The 13797-nt window shown below is 50.1% G+C and overlaps 1 pseudogene; it reads left to right on the top strand.

The window, feature by feature from the left end:
- The first annotated feature begins 240 nt into the window (after window positions 1-240).
- LOC115145784 (palmitoyltransferase ZDHHC5-A-like) overlaps window positions 241-13797 on the top strand; it is a 27819-nt pseudogene continuing 14262 nt past the window's right edge.

The following is a 13797-nucleotide window of genomic DNA, read 5'->3' as shown; positions in this document are numbered from 1 at the left end:
TGAGCAGAAGTTGTTGTCGTCCCCCCCCCCCCCCCCTATATAAGTCAGTAGTTCACGCATAGAGTGGCAACGCCTCAATCTTACAAGAGCACGACTTTAAGTAGTGGCTCCGTTTACCTTTCATGTTGACCTTTATGTTGACCTGTGTGTTGTCCGGAGGACAGCACAACAAAGGCCTTATCGCGGAGGCTCTTTAAGCCTCTAGCGGCTGGCAGAGTGCATCTCAATCAAATACCCCCCCTATCTCTGTTTTACCCTCTCCTTTCAAATAGCCTCTGTCTTATCTTACCACCTCCTCTTAGACGAGGCCAACGGTCAAGTTGAATAGACGTCAAACAACTTCAAGCAAAGGGACAGAGTTGTTTTATTGAACACGCGGTTTAGGGAGGGGCCAATCTACCCCTTCTTTCTTTTCACCCCCCTCTTTCCGGTGAACATGCAGAAACGCTGGTCTTCTCTCGTCCTGGTCCGATTGAGAAGGGGACTCCTCTACCTCCCTCTCTAACCACTTCAATCCCATTGTCTCTCCCTCTCTCTCTCTATGTGCTCTTTCTCTTAATCTCTCCCTCTTTATCTATAATCACTCCATCCACACACCCTGAACAAATCCTCCCTACCCCCTCATCCCCACCCTCCCTGGGTGGGGTAATTCCACCGTGCCCCCCTCCCCTCTACCCCTCCCCCTCCACCCCTCCCTGACTAATCAAAGGCATTATAGCCCCCTCCCCTCTCCCCCTGTGTGATGCCGGGCAGCAGTAAGAGTGGGGGTGCGGGTGGCCTCCCTCGCCCCCCATACCGCCTCCCCGTCCCGGCCACTTCGCCCGTCCCGCTATGTGCCCGTGTCGGCGGCGACGGCCTTCCTGGTGGGATCCACCACGCTCTTCTTCTGCTTCACGTGAGTACGAACATACCCCCCCCAGGACACACGCACACACGTCATATACACACGTCACACACTCATACACAGATGCTCAAATGCATGGCGTGAACATGTCCTACACAAGTCACACACACACACACAAGACCGTCTCCTCAAACACACCCACACCTTTACATAAAACACTTATCACCACACACACCCTCACTTGGTGAGTTCTCTGCCTTTCAAGAAAGACACACTCACATGCACATCAATTCGGACACACCAGTCCCCTACCTACCGCCTGCCTGTAGTGTGACAGTTATTGAGTAGTGCACAGTCAGTTAACCCCTGGCAATGGGACAGAGCAGAGCAACGTCAGACGTAAAGACACACATACTCCTGACACTCACACACACTCCTCTCTCTATTCAACATGCTCCTCAGCTCTCTCTCTGTTCAACATGCTCCTCAGCTCTCTCTCTCTACTCAACATGCTCCTCAGCTCTCTCTCTACTCAACATGCTCTTCAGCTCTCTCTATCTACTCAACATGCTCCTCAGTTCTCTCTCTACTCAACATGCTCCACAGCTTTCTCTCTACTCAAAATGCTCCTCATCTTTCTCTTTCTCTCTCTCTACTCAACATGTTCCTCAGCTCTCTCTCTACTCAACATGCTCCTCGGCTCTCTCTCTCTCTCGATTCAACATGCTCCTCGGCTCTCTCTCTCTCCATTCAACATGCTCCTCAGCTCTCTCTCTCTCTACTCAACATGCTTCTCAGCTCTCTCCCTAATCAACATGCTCCTCAGCTCTCTCTCGCTCTCTCTACTCAACATGCTCCTCGGCTCTCTCGCTCTCTCTACTCAACATGCTCCTCAGCTCTCTCCTTACTCAACATGCTCCTCAGCTCTCTCTTCTCAACATGTTCCTCAGCTCTCTCGACTCAACATGCTCCTCAGCTCTCTTTCTCTCTCTACCCAACATGCTCCTCAGCCCTCTCCCTACTCAACATGCTCATCAGCTCTCTCTCTCTTTACTCAACATGCTCCTCAGCTCTCTCCCTACTCAACATGCTCCTCAGCTCTCTCCCTACTCAACATGCTCCTCTGCTTTCTCCCTGCTCAACATGCTCCTCTGCTTTCTCCCTGCTCAACATTCTCCTCAGCTCTCTCTATCTACTCAACATGCGCCTCAGCTCTCTCTCTCTACTCAACATGCTCCTCAGCTCTCTCCCTACTCAACATGCTCCTCAGCTCTCTCCCTGCTCAACATGCTCCTCAGCTCTCTCTACTCAACATGTTCCAAAGCTCTCTCTTTCTCTCTCTACTCCACATGCTCCTCAGCTCTCTCTCTCTACTCAACATGCTCCTCAGCTCTCTCTCTACTCAACATGCTCCTCAGCTCTCTCCCTACTCAATATGCTCCTCAGCTCTCTCTTTACTCAACATGCTCCTCAGCTCTCTCCCTACTCAACATGCTCCTCAGCTCTCTCCCTACTCAACATGCTCCTCAGCTCTCTCCCTGCTCAACATGCTCCTCAGCTCTCTCTACTCAACATGTTCCAAAGCTCTCTCTTTCTCTCTCTACTCAACATGCTCCTCAGCTCTCTCTCTACTCAACATGCTCCTCAGCTCTCTCCCTACTCAATATGCTCCTCAGCTCTCTCTCTCTTTACTCAACATGCTCCTCAGCTCTCTCCCTACTCAACATGCTCCTCTGCTTTCTCCCTGCTCACCATTCTCCTCAGCTCTCTCTCTATCTACTCAACATGTTCCTCAGCTCTCTCTCTCTCTCCCTACTCAACATGCGCCTCAGCTCTCTCTCTACTCAACATGCTCCTCAGCCCTCTCTCTCTCTCCCTGCTCAACATGCTCCTCAGCTCTCTCCCTACTCAACATGCTCCTCAGCTCTCTCCCTACTCAACATGCTCCTCAGCTCTCTCTACTCAACATTCTCTCTCTCTCTCTCTCTCTCTCTACTCAACATGCACCTCAGCTCTCTCTCTCTCGCTCTCCCTACTCAACATGCTCCTCGGCTCTCTCCCTACTCAACATGCTCCTCAGCTCTCTCTCTCTCTCCCTACTCAACATGCTCCTCAGCCTAATCAACATGCTCCTCAGCTCTCTCCCTACTCAACATGCTCCTCAGCTCTCTCTACTCAACATTCTCTCTCCTCTCTCTCTCTCTCTCTCTCTCTCCCTACTCAACATGCACCTCAGCTCTCTCTCTCTCGCTCTCCCTACTCAACATGCTCCTCGGCTCTCTCCCTACTCAACATGCTCCTCAGCTCTCGCTCTCCCTACTCAACTTGCACCTCAGCTCTCTGTCGCTTTCTGCTCATCATGCTCCTCAGCTCTCTACTCATCATGCTCCTCAGCTCTCTACTCAACATGCTCCTCAGCTCTCTCCCTACTCAACATACTCCTCAGCCCTCTGCCTACTCAACATGCTCCTCAGCTCTCTCTCTCCCTACTCAACATGCTCCTCAGCTCTCTCCCTACTCAACATGCTCCTCAGCCCTCTTTCTCTCTCTCTCTCTCCCTACTCAACATGCTCCTCTGCTCTCTCCCTACTCAACATACTCCTTAGCCCTCTTTCTCTCTCTCTCTCTCCCTACTCAACATGCTCCTCTGCTCTCTCCCTACTCAACATGCTCCTCAGCTCTCTCCCTAATCAACATGCTCCTCTGCTTTCTCCCTGCTCACCATTCTCCTCAGCTCTCTCTCCCTACTCAACCTGCTCTTCAGCTCTCTTTCTCTCTCTCTCTATCTCTCCCTACTCAACATGCTCCTCAGCTCTCTCTCTCGCTCTCCCTACTCAACATGCTCCTCAGCTCTCTCTCTCGCTCTCCCTACTCAACATGCTCCCCGGCTCTCTATCTCGCTCTCCCTACTCAACTTTCTCCTCAGTTCTCTCTCACTCTCTACTCATCATGCTCCTCAGCTCTCTCTCTACTCAACATGCTCCTCAGCTCTCTCTCTCGCTCTCCCTACTCAACATGCTCCTCAGCACTCTCTCTCTCTCTTTTCTTTCATACCACACACAGTTGAGTGTGTGACAGTAGTAGTGCAGTGTAGGATAGACAGGACAGATCAAGGGTGTGTGTGGAGCTCATCAGGCAGGTGTAGGTCGTCTCCTGTCAGTGTGTCTGTAGCGGCCTGTCAGGTCATATCTCTGCTCCAGATTACAACAACAACCACCACCATGCTGAAATAGAGGGAAAATAGGCCAGCATCTGTCACCCTTAATAAAGATCCGTCATTCTCTCTCTCTCTCTCTCAATCCATCTTCCTCTGAATTTGCTCAACTCGGTTCAATCAGAAAGTGCTTTATTCATTTCAGGTGTCCATGGCTGTCGGAGCAGTTCTCGGTTGTCGTGCCGATCTACAACGGTGTCACCTTCCTGTTCGTCCTGGCCAACTTCTGCATGGCCACCTTCATGGACCCGGGCATCTTCCCCAGAGGTGTGTGTGTGTTGCACAGATGAAAAACAACATCTCATGCTCCCTGCAAACTCCCTGTATGACTGTTGACTGCCTATGCTGTGTAGTAGTATTTGTGTGTGTGTTCATGCTGATCTAGTAAAGGGGGGTGTTCATGCTGATCTAGTAAGGGGGTGGGGTGTTCATGCTGATCTCGTAGGGTGGGGTGTTCATGCTGATCTCGTAGGGTGGGGTGTTCATGCTGATCTCGTAGGGGGGGTGTTCATGCTGATCTAGGGGGTGTTCATGCTGATCTAGTGGGGGGTGTTCATGCTGATCTAGTGGGGGGTGTTCATGCTGATCTAGTGGGGGTTCATGCTGATCTAGTAAAGGGGGTGTTCATGCTGATCTAGTGGGGGGTGTTCATGCTGATCTAGTGGGGGGGGTGTTCATGCGGATCTAGTGGGGGGTGTTCATGCTGATCTAGTGGGGGGTCATGCTGATCTAGTAGGGGGGTGTTCATGCTGATCTAGTAGGGGGTGTTCATGCTGATCTAGTAAGGGGGGTGGGTGTTCATGCTGATCTAGTAAGGGGGTGGGGTGTTCATGCTGATCTAGTAAGGGGGTGTTCATGCTGATCTAGTAAGGGGGGTGTTCATGCTGATCTAGTAAGGTGGGGGGTGTTCATGCTGATCTAGTAAGGGGGTGTTCATGCTGATCTAGTAAGGGGGGGTTGGTCATGCTGATATAGTAAGGGGGGTGTCCGTGCTGATCTAGTAAGGTGGTGGGGTGTTCGTGCTGATCTAGTGGGGGGTGTTCATGCTGATCTAGTGGGGGGGTGTTCATGCTGATCTAGTGGGGGGTGTTCATGCTGATCTAGTAAGGTGGGGGTGTTCATGCTGATCTAGTAAGGGGGTGTTCATGCTGATCTAGTAAGGGGGTTGGTCATGCTGATATAGTAAGGGGGTGTTCGTGCTGATCTAGTAAGGTGGTGGGGTGTTTGTGCTGATCCAGTAAGGTGGGGGTGGTGTTCATGCTGATATAGTAAGGGGGGTTGGTCATGCTGATCTAGTAAGGTGGTGGGGTGTTTGTGCTGATCCAGTAAGGTGGGGGGTGGTGTTCATGCTGATATAGTAAGGGGGTTGGTCATGCTGATCTAGTAAGGTGGTGGGGTGTTTGTGCTGATCCAGTAAGGTGGGGGTGGTGTTCATGCTGATCTAGTAAGGGGAGGGGTGTTCATGCTGATCTAGTAAGGGGGAGGTGTTCATGCTGATCTAGTAAGGTGGGGGTGTTCGTGCTGATCTAGTAGGGGGGTGTTCGTGCTGATCTAGTAAGAGGGGGTGTTCGTGCTGATCTAGTAAGAGAGGGAGGTGTTCATGCTGATCTAGTAAGGTGGGGGGTGTTCATGCTGATCTAGTAAGGTGGGGGGTGTTCATGCTGATCTAGTAAGGTGGGGGGGTGTTCGTGCTGATCTAGTAGGGGGTGTTCTGCTGATCTAGTAAGGTGGGGGTTGTTCGTGCTGATCTAGTAAGGTGGGGGTTGTTCGTGCTGATCTAGTAAGAGGGGGTTCATGCTGATCTAGTAAGGTGGGGGGTGTTCATGCTGATCTAGTAAGGTTGGGGGGTGTTCATGCTGATCTAGTAAGGTGGGGGTTGTTCATGCTGATCTAGTAAGGTGGGGGGTGGTGTTCATGCTGATCTAGTAAGGTGGGGGTGTTCATGCTGATCTAGTAAGAGGGGGTGTTCGTGCTGATCTAGTAAGGGGGGTGTTCATGCTGATCTAGTAGGGGGGTTCATGCTGATCTAGTAAGGTGGGGGGTGTTCATGCTGATCTAGTAAGGTGGGGTGTTCATGCTGATCTAGTAAGGTGGGGGGTGTTCATGCTGATCTAGTAAGGGGGGTTGATGCTGATCTAGTAAGGGGGGTGTTCATACTGATCTAGTAAGATGGGGGTGGGTTCATGCTGATCTAGTAAGGTGGGGGTGTTCATGTGATCTAGTAAGGGGGTGTTCATGCTGATCTAGTAAGGTGGGGGGTGTTCATGCTGATCTAGTAAGAGGGGGTGTTCTGCTGATCTAGTAAGGGGGTGTTCATGCTGATCTAGTAGGGGGGGTCATGCTGATCTTGTAAGGTGGGGGTGTTCATGCTGATCTAGTAAGGTGGGGGGTGTTCATGCTGATCTAGTAAGGTGGGGGGTGTTCATGCTGATCTAGTAAGGGGGGTTCATGCTGATCTAGTAAGAGGGGTGTTCATGCTGATCTAGTAAGGTGGGAGGGGGTGTTCATGCTGATCTAGTAAGGGGGTGTTCATGCTGATCTAGTAAGGTGGGGGTGTTCATGCTGATCTAGTAAGGTGGGGGGTGTTCATGCTGATCTAGTAAGGTGGGGGGGGTGTTCATGCTGATCTAGTAAGGGGGTGTTCATGCTGATCTAGTAGGGGGGTTCATGCTGATCTAGTAAGGTGGGGGTGTTCATGCTGATCTCGTAAGGTGGGGGGTGTTCATGCTGATCTAGTAAGGGGAGGGGTGTTCATGCTGATCTAGTAAGGTGGGGGGTGTTCATGCTGATCTAGTAAGGTGGGGGGTGTTCATGCTGATCTAGTAAGGTGGGGGTGTTCATGCTGATCTAGTAGGGGGGTTCATGCTGATCTAGTAGGGGGTGTTCATGCTGATCTAAGTAAGGGTGTGTGTTCATGCTGATCTAAGTAAGGGTATGTGTTCATGCTGATCTAAGTAAGGGTGTGTGTTCATGCTGATCTAAGTAAGGGTGTGTGTTCAAGCTGATCTAAGTAAGGGTGTGTGTTCATGCTGATCTAAGTAATGCTGATCTAAGTAAGGGTGTGTGTTCATGCTGATCTAAGTAAGAGTGTGTGTTCATGCTGATCTAAGTAAGGGTGTGTGTTCATGCTGATCTAAGTAAGGGTGTGTGTTCAAGCTGATCTAAGTAAGGGTGTGTGTTCATGCTGATCTAAGTAAGGGTGTGTGTTCATGCTGATCTAAGTAAGGGTGTGTGTTCAAGCTGATCTAAGTAAGGGTGTGTGTTCATGCTGATCTAAGTAAGGGTGTGTGTTCATGCTGATCTAAGTAAGGGTGTGTGTTCATGCTGATCTAAGTAAGGGTGTGTGTTCATGCTGATCTAAGTAAGGGTGTGTGTTCATGCTGATCTAAGTAAGGGTGTGTGTTCATGCTGATCTAAGTAAGGGTGTGTGTTCATGCTGATCTAAGTAAGGGTGTGTGTTCATGCTGATCTAAGTAAGGGGGGTTCATGCTGATCTAAGTAAGGGGGTTCATGCTGATCTAGTAAGGGGGGGTGTTCATGCTGATCTAAGTAAGGGTGTGTGTTCATGCTGATCTAAGTAAGGGGGGTTCATGCTGATCTAAGTAAGGGGGCGGGGGTTCATGCTGATCTAGTAAGGGGGGTGTTCATGCTGATCTAAGTAAGGGGGGTGTTCATGCTGATCTAAGTAAGGGTGTGTGTTCATGCTGATCTAAGTAAGGGTGTGTGTTCATGCTGATCTAAGTAAGGGTGTGTGTTCATGCTGATCTAAGTAAGGGGGGTTCATGCTGATCTAGTAAGGGGGGTGTTCATGCTGATCTAGTAGGGGGTGTTCGTGCTGATCTAGTAAGGTGGGGGTTGTTCGTGCTGATCTAGTAAGGTGGGGGGTTGTTCGTGCTGATCTAGTAAGAGGGGGGTTCATGCTGATCTAGTAAGGTGGGGGGTGTTCATGCTGATCTAGTAAGGTGGGGGGTTCATGCTGATCTAGTAATGTGGGGGGTTCATGCTGATCTAGTAAGGTGGGGGTGGTGTTCATGCTGATCTAGTAAGGTGGGGGGTGTTCATGCTGATCTAGGAAGAGGGGGTGTTCGTGCTGATCTAGTAAGGGGGGTGTTCATGCTGATCTAGTAGGGGGGTTCATGCTGATCTAGTAAGGTGGGGGGTGTTCATGCTGATCTAGTGGGGGGGTGTTCATGCTGATCTAGTAAGGTGGGGTGTTCATGCTGATCTAGTAAGGTGGGGGGTGTTCATGCTGATCTAGTAAGGTGGGGGGTGTTCATGCTGATCTAGTAAGGTGGGGGTGTTCATGCTGATCTAGTAAGGGGGGTTCATGCTGATCTAGTAAGAGGGGGGTTGATGCTGATCTAGTAAGGTGGGGGGTGTTCATACTGATCTAGTAAGATGGGGGTTCATGCTGATCTAGTAAGGTGGGGGGTGTTCATGCTGATCTAGTAAGGTGGGGTGTTCATGCTGATCTAGTAAGGTGGGGGGTGTTCATGCTGATCTAGTAAGGTGGGGGGGGTGTTCATGCTGATCTAGTAAGGTGGGGGGTGTTCATGCTGATCTAGTAAGGTGGGGGGTGTTCATGCTGATCTAGTAAGGTGGGGGTGTTCATGCTGATCTAGTAAGGTGGGGGGTGTTCATGCTGATCTAGTAAGGTGGGGGGTGTTCATGCTGATCTAGTAAGGTGGGGGTGTTCATGCTGATCTAGTAAGGTGGGGGGGGTGTTCATGCTGATCTAGTAAGGGGGTGTTCATGCTGATCTAGTAAGGTGGGTGGGGGGTTCATGCTGATCTAGTAAGGTGGGGGGTTCATGCTGATCTAGTAAGGTGGGGGGTGTTCATACTGATCTAGTAAGGTGGGGGTTCATGCTGATCTAGTAAGGTGGGGGGTGTTCATGCTGATCTCGTAGGTGGGGGGTGTTCATGCTGATCTAGTAAGGTGGGGGGTGTTCATGCTGATCTAGTAAGGTGGGGGGTGTTCATGCTGATCTAGTAAGGTGGGGGGTGTTCATGCTGATCTAGTAAGGTGGGGGGTGTTCATGCTGATCTAGTAAGGGGGGTGTTCATGCTGATCTAGTAAGGGGGGGGGGTTCATGCTGATCTAGTAAGGTGGGGGTGTTCATGCTGATCTAGTAAGGTGGGGGGTGTTCATGCTGATCTAGTAAGGTGGGGGGTGTTCATGCTGATCTAGTAAGGTGGGGGGTGTTCATGCTGATCTAGTAAGGTGGGGGCTGTTCATGCTGATCTATTAAGGTGGGGGTGTTCATGCTGATCTAGTAAGGTGGGGGGTGTTCATGCTGATCTAGTAAGGGGGGTTCATGCTGATCTAGTAGGGGGGTCATGCTGATCTAGTAAGGGGGTGTTCATGCTGATCTAAGTAAGGGTGTGTGTTCATGCTGATCTAAGTAAGGGTGTGTGTTCATGCTGATCTAAGTAAGGGTGTGTGTTCATGCTGATCTAAGTAAGGGTGTGTGTTCATGCTGATCTAAGTAAGGGTGTGTGTTCATGCTGATCTAAGTAAGGGTGTGTGTTCATGCTGATCTAAGTAAGGGTGTGTGTTCATGCTGATCTAGTAAGGGGGTTCATGCTGATCTAAGTAAGGGGGGTTCATGCTGATCTAGTAAGGGGGTGTTCATGCTGATCTAAGTAAGGGTGTGTGTTCATGCTGATCTAAGTAAGGGTGTGTGTTCAAGCTGATCTAAGTAAGGGGGTTCATGCTGATCTAGTAAGGGGGTGTTCATGCTGATCTAAGTAAGGGTGTGTGTTCATGCTGATCTAAGTAAGGGTGTGTGTTCATGCTGATCTAAGTAAGGGTGTGTGTTCATGCTGATCTAAGTAAGAGTGTGTGTTCATGCTGATCTAAGTAAGGGTGTGTGTTCATGCTGATCTAAGTAAGGGTGTGTGTTCAAGCTGATCTAAGTAAGGGTGTGTGTTCAAGCTGATCTAAGTAAGGGTGTGTGTTCATGCTGATCTAAGTAAGGGTGTGTGTTCATGCTGATCTAAGTAAGGGTGTGTGTTCATGCTGATCTAAGTAAGGGTGTGTGTTCATGCTGATCTAAGTAAGGGTGTGTGTTCATGCTGATCTAAGTAAGGGTGTGTGTTCATGCTGATCTAAGTAAGGGTGTGTGTTCATGCTGATCTAGTAAGGGTGTGTGTTCATGCTGATCTAAGTAAGGGTGTGTGTTCAAGCTGATCTAAGTAAGGGTGTGTGTTCAAGCTGATCTAAGTAAGGGTGTGTGTTCAAGCTAGTTTTTTAACAGTGTTTGTGTTTCTCCAGCGGATGAGGATGAGGACAAGGAGGATGATTTCCGCGCTCCACTCTATAAGACGGTGGAGATCCGGGGCATCCAGGTCAGGATGAAATGGTGTTCCACCTGCCGCTTCTACAGACCACCCCGCTGCTCACACTGCTCTGTGTGTGACAACTGTGTGGAGGTACGCACACACACACACACCATCTCACATCAACATGCAGCTGGACGGGGTCAACATCACGTATCCTCTAAAGCAGGGCTCTCCAACCCTGTTCTAGCACACCTGATTTGAATAAGTACCTGGTTGAGAGGCTAAATCAGGTTCGTTACAAGTGGCGTGAAAACCTACAGGAAGGTAGTTCTCCAGGAGAGCCCAGCTCTTACGAGATGCCTTTGAACAAACCTGTGGTGGAATGAGCCCTCAGCCCCGCCCCAGGGATTCAACCCACTGTTATCTAAGGTCAATATAATAGCCTCCACTATCCTATGAGACCAGAGAGGCGACCACCCTTGCAGGGGGAGGGGGGCGCCCGAACAAAGAGTTGGACGCTCTGGCGCAAAGCTCTCGTCCTCTCCAAGTAAAAGTGCAACACGCGTACTGGGCACAAACAGTGGAGACTTGACTTCTACTGTCAGTGTTTCACATATAACAGAGCAAATCTCGCACTGTCCCTTTTTAACTTTGTACAAATGGCTCTAACTCGCTCTTTTTGCTCCTGCCCTCCCCCCTCTCTTTCTCTCTCCCCTCCTCCAGGACTTCGACCACCACTGCCCGTGGGTGAACAACTGTATCGGCCGGAGGAACTACCGCCACTTCTTCCTGTTCCTGCTGTCCCTGACGGTCCACATCATGGGAGTGTTTGGCTTCGGCCTGCTCTACGTCCTCTACCACACACAGCAGCTGGACACGGTCCACTCTGCCGTCACGTATCCTGTACATAGGTGTTGGGAGGTCCGACAAGCCACGAGTCTGGGCCTCGGGGGTGAGGGTTAGTGTTTGTTTTGTTGTGAGAGTGTGCGCGGTTGGATGTGTAGTTTGGTTCATGTGTGTGTTTTTGGGGCGGTAGATTCCTGGGTTTCCGTCTGTCGGACGGCGTATTTCATTTTCAACACTTTTTTTTTTTCTTTCGGGGGTCTCTGCCTGCGTCCCGAATGAGCGCTGGTCAAAACGTAGTGCACTATGTAAGGAATAGGGTGCCATTTGCGACGCGCCCGGTGAGTGTGTTGTTTGGTGTCTCTGTTGCCTCCTTAACCCCTGGTCTCTCAGTATGGCAGTGATGTGTGTGGCTGGTCTCTTCTTCATCCCGGTGGCTGGTCTCACTGGCTTCCACATGGTACTGGTGGCCCGCGGGAGAACCACCAACGAACAGGTACAACACTCACACACACACCGGGGGAGAACCACCAACGAACAGGTACAACACACACACACACACCGGGGGAGAACCACCAACGAACAGGTACAGCACACACACACACACACACCGGGGGAGAACCTCAACGAACAAGTATAACACACACACACCAGGTATTACTGTCCCTTTTCAAAGTGTCTTAGTTGCCAAGAGGCCGGACCCAAATCTGGCAGCCCCCTGGACTAGAATTGACCCTGCAATTGCAAAGATTAGCTGTCATCACAGAAATAGTGAGAGATATGCTCATCCCCTTGGAAAACAAAGACCGAGATCAAAACCAAAACAAAGTTTTTGTCATGTACACAGGACACAACGGGCGCTTGCCTTGTTCATGCCCCTTCTCCTTGAAGAGATACGTAAGACCCCTTGTTTACGTCAGATCCAGCACTCCGGCCCAGCCCGTCCCGAACAGTCACACCTTGTTATCTGACGCGGTTGTTTCCTGTCGCGCACCTCTGAACCGTTGGTGTGCGTTTGTGTTGACGTTGTTCCTAAAGGCCCAAAACATTTCATCTCTACAACGGCCCCACGATAATCCTCCAAAATGTGACCCCCCGCTACCCCTCCCTCCATCCCTGTCTCCCTTCATCCCTCCCCTGAATGCAGATGTACGGGACATCATCTCATCGAGGAGAGAGAATAATCCTCTGTCCTCCTCTCCCTCACCCCTCCCTCCCTCTATTTATCCACCATTTTTATTTTTGGCGCTCAACGCTCCTTGTTTGATGTTTACACTTTAAATATGTCGTGTTGATGAATGGATGATGTCTTGAGGAAAATGAATAACCTATTTAAAAAATATATATTTTGTCATCTTTCTCTCTTTTATCTCCTTTTCTCTCCTGTCTCTCTCCCTCCTGTCTCTTTCTCTCCTGTCTCTCCCTCTCTCCCCCTGTCTCTTTCTCTCTTTCCCCCTCTCTCCCTCCTGTCTCTTTCTCTCTCCCTCTTCTCTCTCTCTCTTTCTCTCTCTCTCTCCTTTCTCTCTCTCTCTTTCTCTCTCTCTCCCTCCTCTCTCTTTCTCTCTCCCTCCTCTCTCTTTCTCTCTCCCTCCTCTCTCTTTCTCTCTTTCTCTCTCTCTCTCTTTCTCTCTCTTTCTCTCTCTCTTTCTCTCTCTCTCTCGTTCTCTCTCTCTCTCTCGTTCTCTCTCTCTCGTTCTCTCTCTCTCTCAGGTGACGGGGAAGTTTAGGGGAGGAGTGAACCCTTTCACTAATGGCTGTTGGAAGAACGTTTCTCACGTGCTCTGCAGCTCCCAAGCCCCCAGGTCTCTCTTCCTCTTGTATCATCGTTGTCTATGGATTTACAGTATGCTAATAGTGTACATCTGGTTGTATTACTATCTGTTCAAACAGTGTGTTGAGCTGCAGTCATCCCTGCATGCTATTAGGGGCTTGATTGACGCCCGAGACTGGGTTCCTCATAGAGCTGGATAGAGGACTCTAGGTGGACATTTCCATTGAGGGCTTCCGACTTTTTACAGTAGTCAATTGGGTGGGATTTCCTATGGGTCGGGAGCAACCAGCCAATGACCAGAGCATTGTCTTTTTCAAGTTGGGCTGCCTTTGTTTGGAAATGGGTTTAAGCTAGAACACTGCCGTCTAGTGGCCACCATAACTGAATGATACAAGTTGGTTCAGGACTCTGACATTGCAGGTGGCGAAAAATCACCGATATCATCTTTATGCTTTTTTTTTTTTTTTTCATTCATACACAAAATAAGAAAAGTGACTACTTTTAAATGGAGATGCTGTCACAGGCGCCATATTGGCACAGATACAAAGATGAGGCCTCTGTCTATCTCTATGGGTCCTCTTCATCCTCAGGTGCTTCTTTGCTCTCCCTCGTCCGTTCCTTCTCTTTACTGCCCTTTCTCCCTCTCCATCGGGGACCCTCTTCTCACTCTCCTCCTCTTCCTCCTTGTCCTTTTAATAATACGATCCGATGTGGTCTTCATCAGGTACCTGGGGAGGAAGAGGAAGCCTCACAGTGTGGTTGTCCAGCCTCCGTTCCTCCGGCCACAGCTCACTGACACCCAGCTGGCCGCTAAGGTCCTCGACAACGGTATCCATGGAGA

Source organism: Oncorhynchus nerka, linkage group LG18 (assembly GCF_034236695.1).
Source record: "Oncorhynchus nerka isolate Pitt River linkage group LG18, Oner_Uvic_2.0, whole genome shotgun sequence".
NCBI classification, from domain to species: domain Eukaryota; kingdom Metazoa; phylum Chordata; class Actinopteri; order Salmoniformes; family Salmonidae; genus Oncorhynchus; species Oncorhynchus nerka.
This window is presented reverse-complemented; position numbering and strand designations above follow the sequence as displayed.